The sequence below is a fragment of the Sorex araneus genome, chromosome 1 (assembly GCF_027595985.1).
Source record: "Sorex araneus isolate mSorAra2 chromosome 1, mSorAra2.pri, whole genome shotgun sequence".
NCBI classification, from domain to species: Eukaryota; Metazoa; Chordata; class Mammalia; order Eulipotyphla; family Soricidae; genus Sorex; species Sorex araneus.
Window position 1 is genome coordinate 353,591,095 of NC_073302.1, and position 13,942 is coordinate 353,605,036.

The 13,942-nt window shown below is 42.5% G+C and overlaps 1 protein-coding gene across 5 annotated transcripts in view; it reads right to left on the reverse strand.

The window, feature by feature from the left end:
• The window catches only part of AMPH (amphiphysin), a 241,854-nt gene that overhangs the window by 110,877 nt on the left and 117,035 nt on the right, over positions 1-13,942 (reverse strand). The gene's annotated exons all lie outside the window — the stretch shown is intronic.

A 13,942-nucleotide genomic window follows, 5' to 3' on the forward strand; every position in this document is an offset into this window, starting at 1 on the left:
CATTTGTTATGAATATATTATGAAAGCTACATCACTAAAATCAATTTTCATGTTTAACTCTTTAAAATGTGTCTACTCACACACAAACAAATCTCATACCCGAGCAACTTGCTGCAGAGATGGCCCAGGACTTTTCAGTAGGCCATCTCTGTTGGGCTCCAGATGGGGGCAGGTGCTGTCCCTCCTCCTGCCTTCTAAGAGCCCCAGTGGTCCGTCATTTTCTAGAAGTCAGTGAGAAGCTCCAGGTACAAGTGGTGGTGCTGACAAATCCCAAGTCTCTCGGGACAGGGGAGGAGTGGGCCCTTCTCCTTCCCCCGCCCCGACAGGACTCCGAGAAGACGAGAAGACGCCACATCCACCCACCGACTACTTAAACTCCCACACGGCCACATCCAGAGACACACAAACAAACCTCGAACCCGAGCAACCTGCTGCAGCCATTTCTTCAGACCCTAATTATTATGATCTTAGAATTCCTAGAGTCCACAGTGGCTCTCGCAGCCATGTGACATTATATTATATCCGTAACAAGCAATACAAAACACAGACTGGTCTCAAAATATTGAAGGAAATTAAAGTAGAGAAAGAGTATTTTGCAAATTGTCTGCCACACAGGCAGGGAGAGGTGTGGAATAGGGGGGTGGGTGGGATACTGGGGATTCTGGTGGTAGAAAACATGCACTGGTGAAGGGATGGGTGTTTGATATCCGTATGATTGAAGCTTAAACATGAAACATGAAACAGTAACAAAACATGAAAGTTTTGTTACTTTATCTCACAGTGAATTAATTAAAATAAATAAATAAATATTTAAAAATTTTTTAAAAAATAAAAGCACCATTTAACACATACACACACACACACACAAATGTGTCTACTCAGCATGAAGATTTCTCAGTAAACTTAAAATTGAGCTTCCATCTACCTCAGCACTTTCATTTTTGGGTATCTCTCCCAGAACAGAAAAACATTCATTCCAAAGGACATATGCAGCACTCAGTAAAATTCTAAGACTTGGAGTCAACCTAGATGTCCAACAACAGATCAGTGGGTCAGGAAGACATAGATATGTACTCAATGGAATACTACACAATGGTAAGGAATGATGAAATCACACAAACTGCTGCAGGATGGATGGGACTATAAAATGCCATGCAAATAAATGAAGTCAGAAGAAGGACAAACACAGGATGATCTCACTCATTTGTGGTATTTATAGTACCTGGACGAGAAACAGCAATGGCTTAAAGAGTGGTTGCCAAGATCATCCCTGGCTGCAGACTATAGGGAGAAGGAGAGAAATAGTGAAGGGGCAGGGGAGAGGAGACAGATGGGAAGAAACAGGACAGGGCTCCAGGATATTCAGGTACACTGGTGTTGCTAAGGAATGACCAAGCTGAATACCACAGACCCAAACTCTAGACCCAAACTCTAGTAACCAAACTAAAAGGTGCCAGTCAAGATGGCAGGCTGGGCTGGGGAGGGGGCGGGAAAGGGAGCCGAGACCCTGGTGGAGGGATTGGTGATGGCATATTGCATGTAAACATCCCAACTATGAATAATTGCAATTCACAGTGCTTTAATAAAATAAAATTTTGGAAAAAATAAATAAAATTGTGTCCTTGGAAATTTTCAGTTACGTAGTCGTATTAGACATCAGTAAAATAGAAAAAGTGTTAAAGTGAAAGTTTCGACACCTGGGACTGCTTCAGGTTCGACTCCCTTAGTGGCTGCTCCTGTGGCCAGGCTTGTACAGCATGTGACTCCATCTCCTCAGACAGCGACAGGCCTGAAGCACACGGCCTGCGCACAAGCCCTGAGAGAGAACAAACCTCGGACACCACAGCATAGTGACGCTAGGTGGCATCAACACTGGCTGGCCACTAATGGCAGAAATAATGAAGGATGGGAAGGGCTAAAATCTAATCAGGGAAAGAAGAAACTCAAAGGAAGCCAATGAATAAAAGAGCTGTAAAGGCAGTTACAGAAACATTTCAAAAAGAAAACCAAATTGAAAAGATTAAGGACAGAAGAATGATTTAGCAAAGGCAAGCCCGAGTGCGGGTTAGGTGATGAGAGAGGGAGAAGAGGAGCAGGAGAGGGTGGCACTGCAATGTGCCCGGACAGCTGGAGTGCACAGGGAAGCCAGCACCACTGCCCCACGCTCTCCCTAGGCCTGAGCACCCGAAGCTACACTTTTCAGGACGGGCCAATGTGGGCCCTCGGGGTACACAATGGTTTACTGAAGGCACACAGAGCCACGATAAACCTAATATCTGTCTCGAACATCAAGTTAGTGATGTCTGAGGGCAACAAATAGAAGAAAAATTATTATTTTGCAACCCTGAAACCACCTGTTGTGATGTGAAATAAAAGGCTGCACAAAAATGAAACCCCCCAGACGCGGCTGCCGGCTGCCCGAGTGCTCGCTTCCGTGCCGTGCCTCCGTCCCCGGCAAAGCAGAGGGGCCCTGGGCAAAGCAGGGCTCACCTCCACTCAGAGAAACAGGCAGCGAAGCCATGGCCGAGTGCCCGCCACTGCTCAGACTACCTGGAAAGAGCAAGAAAGCAGTGGGAAAGTTATCCTTTTCCTGTATATTTAAAGAAGAAATTATGTCAAAATAAATTCACAATTAAACTAATGCCTTTTTGTGCAGATCAAGAAAGATCAAGAAAGATCCGGCTCCAATCCAAATGTGCATTCATCTTGCCCGAGGGAAAGGAAACCATCTTTAAAAATTAACTAAGAACCCCAGAAGAGATTTTTTAAAGATATTATAAGAGTGGAGGAAAAAAACAAATTATACAATAATGGCTTAAATGGATGACTTCAATTTAAATGAATAAACTGGGTATAATTTAAACAACTTTCTTCTTTCCAAATAACTTAAATTCTTAATTTCTCTACAAGTTTAAAGTTCATAAATTATTCAGTAATAGCCATATTAAATTTCAAATAAGATTCTGCCCAAATTAAAATATAAAAGGCTCTAAAGAGAAATTTTTCAACTACAATATGCCATAGAATAGTTTTTCTGTGGAAAATCTATTGCATAATAAAATTTTCCTAAATTAATCTATGCCAACCACAAAGATGTTTTTATAATGATATAAATTTTTATAATGCTACTCCTATTTTAACAAACTTGAAGTCTATTCCAAATTCGCTGAAAATTACCATTTCAGCACATCATTTTTGAATTACTTATCATGCATATGGATGTGCAGAGAATTGAGTAGAATTCCACAAGCTGGATACTACGAGGCGTGCACTTCCCATCCTGTCTGCATAATGCCATTCTCCACAGGATAAGGGAGAATGATCGAACTCTCAGTCAAACTCCCCCAGTGTTCATGAGAAAATGAGGTCAAGTGAGTCCTAAGTGTGTGGACAAGATCCATGAAGAATTTACCACCAACAAAAGCATTAGCCCTGGTATAGCGGCAGCGTGTGGCGCTACAGTCAGTGCTTCTCTGCTGTGTGTGAGGTACACGCACCAGAAAGAATCTGAGCTGTTGCTTCTTCTCTTAAGCTCAGAGGACCCCCCCGTGGCCCTGGCTGTCCACACAGCCTGAGGTCGTCAACTGCCTTTTCTTCCTCACCAAAGCTTCTCCCACCCTTGGGAGAAGAGCCTGACTTTGGGGGTCAGACTCTCGCCAGGCCTGAGAGCAGGATGCTCCCAGATCACTGCCTTTACACGTTACAAAAAATAAGCCGGTCACTGTGGATTTCATCATGGAGACACCAGAATCTAGCAAGCCTGCAATAAGTAGACGTGGTTCTAAAAATCTTACTAAGGCCTGAGAATCACTGCCTCAAGTTTTTTTAAAAATCCCTCAATTCCCTTTGTGAGTGGTATGATGCTCTCTTCTCTGGGGACAGGCACGCTTGGGGGAGCTGTGCTGGCACCATCACCCCGAGGGCTAGAGGCGTTAGATGAATCGTCCGAGGAAGGTTCAAATCAGCTACTCAGACACGGAAAGATAACATTCCGTACCTAATTAAACTGGTTTCACACCAGGCTGGCTCTCAGTCCCACCACTCCTTAACCGTCTGCACCTGTGGCCTCCTGCAGCGCGAGAGGGGGCTCAGGCTGAGTGGGACAGCCGGTTCTCATTTTAAGTCCCCTGGACAGCACCCAGCTACACCTTAAGTTCTCCTGCACTTACAAATTTGACTTGGACTCTGTCGAGGAGGAGCTATAAAGCTACTGTGTTTGTTTCATGTTGCACTCTGTAAAGAGCACTGAAGGAAGAGTCACACAGTTATCCTCCAAGTAAGTCAAGTTCCTGGTATGAAGAGTCATCACAAACTTGGATGGAAAATCCATGTCCAAGAGCGACTGTCCGGCCATTGGGTTTAGTATCTGGGTTGTGCTGAGCAACAAGATTAACCGACTGCTTACAGACACCAAACTGTGAAGCACTGAAGCGATTAGTGAAACTAACATATTAGTAAAATGCAATAGAAAACTGATGTCTAGGTCTTTAGAAGCCAATGAAGAAGCTCAACTTTTGTTAGCTCAACTTTAACTCAGTACTTCTGCCAATATAACAAAGTGTCAGAGCTGAAGTTTTCATCCAACTGAATTATAGATATAATACATAATGTGCAGGAAACAATGTAGGCACCAATGACTGTCAAGTCAGGACGGTACACACCAACATCACCATGGTCATGGATGGGGTGTGTGTGTGTGTGTGTGTGTGTGTGTGTGTGTGTGCGTGCGCACGCGGGGGTGCTGTACAACTGTGGATGAGGGCATGTGTGACCGTGGTCCTACTGAACCTTCAAAATCAAATCGAGTGCCTTTATTCATCAGGTTATGTGGGTTAGCAAAACTCCTGACAGCAACAGGGATTTGGTATCTACTACACAAGTAATGGGTCATTGAACTGACTTGATAAAATACTGTAAATATAGGCACATTCTTTATTTTGGAGATTCACCGGCATATATCTCTCTTTCCTCTCTCATTTCTCCAATTTCTCTAGGTAAACTTTTTTTCTTCAAAAATACGGTTAATGTGGTATTTACTCACAATTATAAGTATCATTTGTTATAACAAGACCATGCAAGAAAAAAATAGAATTAGATACACTGCAAAAAGCAACCATTAGTTTAAAAACTGCCTCTGAGAAGCTACTGTCTAGAAAGAAATTCAGGTAGAAAGCCTACAGACCTATGAAACTCAGATCTCATAAACCACAATACACAAAGTCGTTATTTTACAATGATACATCCTATCATCTCAGCTGTGGTCATGAGCCTACAAAAGTTACCATAGTTACATTATTATTTTGGGTCTTGACTGATATTTTTCTCTTGAAAGGGCTAAGTAATAAAACTGGATCAATTTCTCAGAGTTCAAACAGATTAACTCAATCTTGAGAGCAATGTTAATAAATTTTCTTATAATCTTCAAATCTTAGAAGAAAATTAGGTTATCAAGGCGAGAGAATGAGGCAATAATCACCCTGATTCACTGCTGCTTAATAAAGCATAATGATCAAAGATCACATTGCTGGCTGCTCGGCTGCACAGCACCAAAGACACTCCTGGTTTCTGAGAAATAGAGCTCACCTATGGCAAATTCAATGCTATTAAGTTGGAAGAACAGAGTTTCTCAAAGGTAAAGGGGGACGGTCTGAAATCTACTGTCCTCACTTCCTTTGGTCTCAGTGGTGCAGCAGGATGTGCCACTGTGAATTGAGCACTGGGCCAGAGAGAGTTTGATGGGCTGAGGCCGTGTGTTGCGTATGTAAGAGACTAGGATTTGGTCCAGCGTTGCATGGACCATGAGCGAATAGAAGCCCACAGACCAACAAGTGTGTATGGCCCCAAAGCAAGAACAAAAGGAACTGGCCCCTGATACCACAGTTTCCCAGTTTTTCAATATTTCTCTTGAGATATTGACGCAAAAGATAGAGCATATTGAAGAATGAGAAGCGGGTTTGAAAATCATGCACCTGGCAGTAAATGGTGGTGGGTAGAAGGGGGATGCCATCGAAGAGAACCTCTCATTTCCTACAATATTTCAAGATCCAAAGCCCAATTTCCAATGATCCATGTTTGTCTCTCCAAGAATAACTATGATCTGTGAGCCAAATAAAATACTTTTTCCTTTCAATAAGTTTAAAGAGTATCTAAAAGTATATTTACAATTTTTCTATAAACAATTTTCCTTAAAAGACAACAGGTATCTATGTCTTCATGCTGATCTCTTTTTTTGAGGGGCTGGGAGAAGAGGGCTGATGCTAGGGTTCAAAACCAAGTCTCACACATTTCTGGCTCATAGGTGCCTTTTCGGTGGGGACTTTTGGGTCATACCCAGCAGTGCTTGGGGGTTAGTCCTGGCTCTGCACATAGGAATTACTCCTGGCAGTGCTGAAAGAACTATATGGGGTGCCGGGGATTGAACCTGGGTCTCCATGTGCAAAGAAAATGCCCTACCTGCTATCACTCTGGCCCCTCTGCGGGTATCTTGGAAAAAGCAAACCTCTCTGTGTGTAAGAAGATAGAATTAACTAAAAAAGCATTAAATTCATCTTAGCACACAGGGGGTATGCTTTAGAGATAAACCTTGTTACGTCTAGGTGACTGAGAATGTGTCTCTTGAAAGGCATTTTTTTTATTTCCGTGGTGTGTGTGTGTGTGTGTGTGTGTGTGTGTGTGTGTTGACTTGATGTCTAATGTAATTAAATGCATTACGCAAACATCCTTTGACCTCTCTGTAATATCTAGAGTATAGTATTGAATACAATACATCATCCGGATCACAAGGAACTGACTCAGAAGTTAAGGCAGACTTTACTGAAGCCAGAGCCCAGCTATCTCTCCTGTGTCCTTCTGCCCAATGTCCCTTTTTCTAGCTGGGGATATGAGTCCCATCGGCAATGTTCTATCACAACCAAACCGCTACAGTGTTCCTGGAACTGCCATTCATCATACCCACACCGGTATGCCAGGGCAACCAAAGTAAATCACCAAAGATTTGGTGGCCTAAACAACAGAAATGTATTTCCTTGCCATTCTGGAAACTAGTTAGGTTCTAATCCTCTATGCCTGCCGCGTCTGAATTCTCCTAAGGTCTCGCTCTCACATGAGCAGACAGTCGAAGCTCACTGTGCCCTCATATGGCTCTTCCCATGTTTCCCTGAAGGCCATAGCCACACCAGGTAGGAACCACCCCATTCCCCTTCCACAGCTCTTTCGTGGCCAGACTCCAAACAGTCACAGACAGGGTCACACAGTTCAGCGCACAGGGTCTTCAAAGCAAGTCTTTTACACAATATAATAACAAAGTCTGCTGCCCTGCATCTCCCAGTTCTAGTAACTCAGAATCCTCACAATGACTCCATGAGGTTGACACATTTTTTTCAAATGGAAAAACTGAGACATAGAAGGTGAGATGCCTGTCCGTTGGTCACGTGACTAGAAGATGCTAGTACTGGAGCTCTGGCAGACTGTTTTTAGGTCCCATCATCTGCTGCAGGAGTCTACATGTATAACCACAGCCTCAGCACCTCAGAGTTCCAGTCTCCTACAGGCAAGGAGTCAAGCTGAAGATGGGTCAGCTGCTGAGCAGAATCAACTGTTGTCATGAGAGTAATTTAGCATTAATCAAATGCTCTCATGCTGTCTAATGCATCAAGGTCAATATCTAAAAACAATAGAACAACAAGAGATCCTACTATACACAGGAGTAAGTTAGGTAGATGCATATAAGAACTACTTACAATTGATGAGAAAAAAAAATCCCATATCATAAATTACTGTAAAGAAACAAGAAAGTATAAGTACTGGTGGCTAAAGGTACAATCAAGCTGTTCTTAAAATGAATTTTTGAGTTACTCAATTTTCTAATATATGAAGCAGCATTATACTTATGAATTACTTTAAGTACACAGTGAGCAATAAGCAGACAGTTTCTTATTGCCAAATTCCTGAATATAAAATGTATTAATTAAAATAGTTCAGTGCTGCTTTTGCCAAACAAAAGTGTGTCTAGGAAACACTTAAATTTCATAAGCCCTTTAGACAATTCTTACAATGACCAAGTTTAGGGACATATTAGTAGATATGCAACTAAGGAACACACTCTCCTTACTTCGTCCCAATGATCTTCGGTTTGGATACTTACGTTACCATCAAGTTATGGCTCTTTAGGGATGCAATCAAATATATGCTCTGATTCAGAATCTGGAGCCAGCGCTAGGAACCAGAAAGCTTCAAAGACCTCCAGTTGATTCCAATGACTAAATGGAAACCTCTTCTATAATTTTTCATTGTGACTGACATTTGATTGAAAAACCTTCCGGTGTCTTCCTTGTACTTCTATTTCCTGAATAACCGTTATGTGCGTCTGAGTACATTTATATCTACAAGCACTGGAGCAATAGAAGATCCGAGGATACACAGAACTAAGTGATACAGGTGTGCACAGCTCCAGTAGAAGATGGCCAACAGAGACACTTAAGAGAATCAGGCTCTAACTTTTAGTCAGTCACCATCAGAAATTTCTTTCATGACACTTGGTCACTTAGAGTCTACTCTAGTACAACATCAGCCATGGGCCCTGTATGGTACTCATGAAAGGATCGTGAGCAACATGGACCACTAACACTAGTGTTACCCTGAAACCAGGAGGACCTGCAGATATTATAGTTATTCTTAGTTCCCTAGTCTCGGATGAGGTCTGCATGCCCAACTCCTGGCATCCCACTACCAGAACTCTATCGTTCATCTGCGGGTCACTTAGCAAGGAGCATACTGACTATGTAGAACCTGACTGCCCAAAGAGAAGTGTGAGATCTACAGAATTGGTCTCTAAATGATGTTGAGGAATGGGGTAAGAAAATCTCTCCGGCTGGCATGTTGAATTAATATAGTAAAGAAGACAATGATTTAAAAAGTAAGCCAGGATATGGTTAGAGATAAAAGGACACTTAGAACAAGAATAGGAAGGGCTGCTTATTCGAGTATGTTTGTAGTTGGGAACACCATTCCTAAGGAATGGTATAAGCAGTAGCTGTCTGGAACATCTGGTCTGCGTGGGATTTTAATTAGATTTCAATCAAATCTCTTTAGGGTTTCTCAGCCTTTACCCACCCCTGATACCTTCCAAACTTGTTTCCCTCTTGTTCCCGGCCTGAGTCCCACTTGTCGGCCTCCCAGTTCTGTGCCAGACTTCCTATGTACGTGATTTTCACCTGAGGATCTCATGAACTATCCAGTGGAGACAGGCTGCCTTACACCATAATGAAAGAGAATAAATAGAAGGCAACAATGACTTCAGAGAAGAGAAGAGACAATGGCGGTTTGGTTTCTTTCTCCCGCCCAGCTGCCTGGCAGCAGCGCTTCACTGTCAGCCAGAGGAGGGGACCCGTGCAGGTCCCTGAGAGCCGGGGAGTAGAGAGAGGAGTCTGGAGAGCTGCGCTGAAAAGACGTAAGTGGGGCCAACTTGCTGCACTCAGCAGTGAAGAAACCCGGTGGGCACCACAACCCCGGGGAATTCTCAGGGCCCCATACGGAGCCGATATCTCTGAGATGCCCCAGATGGAGCAGGTGCAGTCTCCCCACCTTCTCCAGATGGAATCCCGGTGACCATGAGCTTCTACAAGCATGGCTCCAGTATGTGGCTACAGGATTATTCCTCTGAAGTGACCTTTCCTGATATACAAAGCGAGCAATGAAAACTAAATGATCTAGCGTCTGCACCTGCCCAAAACTAGAGAGAAGGCTGACACACAGGGCCTCAGGGATGGGGGGTGGAACTGGTCCCTCTCCCCACCCCAATGAGGCCCCAAGTTGCCGCCCACGAATGGCTCCTGGCTCCTGAATGGTCATAATCCCAGAGGCACACAAACCAATCTTGGAACCCAGCAGCTTTTAGCAGAAATCCCTCCAGACTCATTAAAATATCAGAAATCTAGAATCATTCAGCCGCTTTGCAGCCATGTGACATCATATGCTCTTCATAATCAGCAACAGAAAACAAATTATCTAATGATGCCTTTTCGGCAGGTCTGATTGTTGGAGAAAATTCCAAATAATAATGGTTGGTCTTTTGTTGAAATATTGAATGTGATCAAAGTGAAGAGAGAATAAAGTAGAAATCACCTGCGACATAGGCAGGGGGAGAGGTGGATGGGGGTATACTGGGGTTCTTGGTGGTGAAAAATGTGCACTGGTGAGGGATGGATGTTTGATCATTGTATGACGGAGACTTAAACTGGAAAGCTTTGTAAATGTTCTCACGGTGATGAAAGAAAGAAAGAAAGAAAGAAAGAAAGAAAGAAAGAAAGAAAGAAAGAAAGAAAGAAAGAAAGAAAGAAAGAAAGAAAGAAAGAAAGAAAGAAAGAGAGAAAAGAAAGAGAGAGAGAAAAGAAAGAAAGAAAGAAAGAAAGAAAGAAAGAAAGAAAGAAAGAAAGAAAGAAAGAAAGAAAGAAAGAAAGAAAGAGAAATAGAGAAAGAGAGGAAGAGAGGAAGGAAGGAAGGAAGGAAGGAAGGAAGGAAGGAAGGAAGGAAGGAAGGAAGGAAGGAAGGAAGGAAGGAAGGAAGGAAGAAAGGAAGAGAGGGAGGGAGGGAGGAAGGAAGGAAGGGAGGAAGGGAGGAAGGGAGGAAGAGAGAAGTGGGCCACAAAAAAAGCGTAAGGCTAGAACACGTACCTTGAACCCGCAAGGCCAGGTTCAATCCCTGGCAGCACCCTGAACCTTGTCAAAAGGAATCCCTGAGCACAGAGACAGGAGTACACTCTGAGAACAGCCAGACGGGTGTGGCCCAAGAACAAACAATAAAAATGAAACAAAGAGAGTACAGAAAATGCAAGACAACTTAAAAAGTGCGAATCAATACATCATTTTTTGCCAATATTCAACTAAAATTCAACTAAAAGCTGATCAGATTTAAATATTAAAATAGATTTAAACTATCAATAATAGGTAAAGAGCGAGAGATGTACTTAAGTGGTGGACAGTTTGGCTACCATGAGTCTGTGGGCTAACCCTCAGCAGAGCATACCCTGACCCTGTCCAGCATGGCCAGAAGCTGCTCCTATAAAAAACAAAACAAGGAGCTGGGGAAACAGTGACGGAGCAGAAGCATGTGGCTTTCAGGCTGAGATTTCCCACGTTCCGCTCCAGTCTTCCAGGGTTCCAAATACTACCGGGAACTAGACCCAGAAGAACAAAACAAAATGCCTTTTCTAGTTTAGAAAACAATTCTTTTGTTTTGAGGCCACACCCAGCAATGTTCAGGTTTAGCTCCTGGCTCTGCACTCAAGAACTACTCCTGGTGGTGCTCAGGGGAACAAATGGGATCCTGGAACCGTGTCTAACGGGCGCAAGGTGAGAACCTACCTGCTGTGCTATCACTCCAGCCCTAGAAAACAAACCAACATATATACATATATGAATATATGTTCCAGGAGAAATATGCACTTGAAATAAACCATTCTCTCCACCAGAGTTTCTCTGCCATGAATACGCCTCATTCCAATGCTGAAAATACTCATATTCCTCTCAGTGCCCACAGTCAAACAAGAATAGCAATTAGGGTCAACTTACCACCTTGAGGTGGTTACCAGGTAACTATCAGGTCACCTAGGAGCAGCAGCATCTCTCATGAATTGTTAATAGCAAGGGGGGAAAACATATTTAATTGTTCACTGATAAAGCAAACCATACATTTTAGATTAAACTGTCATCTATTAAGGACCAGAAAGGAGACTGTCCTGCACATTAGCAGATTAACAGACTGCAGCAACTGTGAACTTTCTTTTAAAACATCAATAGTGCTGCTCATTTAATATAGTTATGTGTATAATAATTTTCAAGCATGTTGATCTATAGGTCAACACTTTAATCTATAGGCCAATGCTGCTCCAAAGATAAAGGTTTTCTGTGAACTAGTAGCAACATTCAATAATTAGGTGCTGCCACAGGCACTCAGTCAGCGTTGGTGAGGACAGAGGGAAACACTGAGAGAAAGCCCAGGCTTCAGAAGCAGGTGAAGGCCAACTGATGGGACAGGAACCAACCCAAGGTGCAAGGCAGGAGTGAGGAGGCAAGAAGGCCTGCATGGGCGAAGATCAGTTTCATATAAGAATCTCACAAACAGATGCATATTTTAACAACAATGACAACCATATTTCCCTCTCAAAAAGGAGGATAAAAATAAGGTAAGGGAAGTATTAAGAGAAAATGAACTCTGACTGAAGGCATGATGGTTTCAAGAAGATGACAAACATGTATGTGTGTGCATTCTATTCAACTTAGGGCAGAAATGTGTGGCCCCAGCAACACAGAACACAGTCCCCAGATCTTGGTTTATAAATGCCATTCTTCACCAAAAGAACCAGCAATCCTTGGAGAAACAGAAACTTCCAGAGATAGATAAGGAAAAGCACAAAATCAACCCAGAACATCTTATACCGAAGAGTATAAAAAGTTCTGAAGCAGTGATGGGGGCAGGAAGAAGGGGCATGGGAATAAACTTCTAGAAGTTCCCATTAATCAAATTTAGTCCTATACTAAGTTCCTCCCTGACATGGGAACTTTTCCTTTCTCTTCTTTCCAATGCATTTTTCTACTTTCTAAAAAAGTTAAATAAATAAGTTACCATTAATCAAATATGGGAGCAACTGAACTTTAGAACAACTTTAACAAGGTTATGCTAAAGTCATTAACTCAAACAAGAATCCTCAAATTCCTACTGGCATAACTAATGGAGAATGTTAAGTTTCACTATAGACTAGAATGCTAATTAGTTAGCATAATAGAAATCTTAATTTGTGTAATAAGATTATATGAAAATAAAACCAGGAAAAGATCTATGCATATAAAAGCTGTGAATTACTATCATTTTTATTATACATTAAAATTCAGAATATATTCAATAAATAAATAAATAAATAAAAGAAATCTTAATAAATAACCAAAACTAAGTCCAGCCCAGCCTTCCACCTGTAAACTACACGTATTCACTCTGTAAACCCCGTGTAGTTTCAGTTCTGGATGCTTTAGCCTCCAAAGTTTAGATAATGTGAGTTCACTGTGGTTTAAGAAGAATTCTAAGAGCAGATAATTCAATTCTTATTTATGGGGAGACAAATCAATAGACAGATATGAAACATAAAGCAAATACAGCATATGTTAGCAATTACAACTTCTTGAATCAATTTACAATAGTTATTTGTACATTCTTGCAACTTCAGTGTCATTTTAAAATTATTTTTAAATAAACTACTTTTAATTTGTTAGAACATTGCTGACAATCACCAGAGAAATAACCATTTAGACAAAAAGACTTAATGAATAAAATTAGTAGGTAGGCCTGGGGAACTGCCAGGGCAGGGGTCCCTTGCCTCAGGCCGCCAGCCCTCCTGCTCCATGTTTTAGCCAGCCCCTCCCTATTGCCAGGTAACTCTTCTTCCTGCCCCTCTGAAAGAACTCTCATGCCGGCTCCTCCCAGCCTGGAGGACTTCCAGCTGGTGGGGCGTGTCCTCTACATCAGGGGGCATGACCTCAAAAGGGGCGTGGCCTATTTTCAGCACAGCGCCCGCTAATGCAGCCTTAGTTATTTTTTTTTTTAATTTATTTATTTTTAATTAGAGAATCACCGTGAGGGTACAGTTACAGATTTATACACTTTTGTGCTTATACTTCCCTCATACAAAGTTCGGGAACCCATCCCTTCACCAGTGCCCATTCTCCACCACCCATAAACCCGGCGTCCCTCCCACCCTCCCCAATCCCATCTCCCCCCACCCCACCCTGCCACTGTGGCAGGGCATTCCCTTCTGTTCTCTCTCTCTAATTAGCTGTTGTGGTTTGCAATAAAGGTGTTGAGTGGCCGCTGTGCTCAGTCTCTAGCCCTCATTCAGCCCGCAACTCCCTTCCCCCACATGGCCTTCGACTACAATGTAGTTGGTGATCGCTTC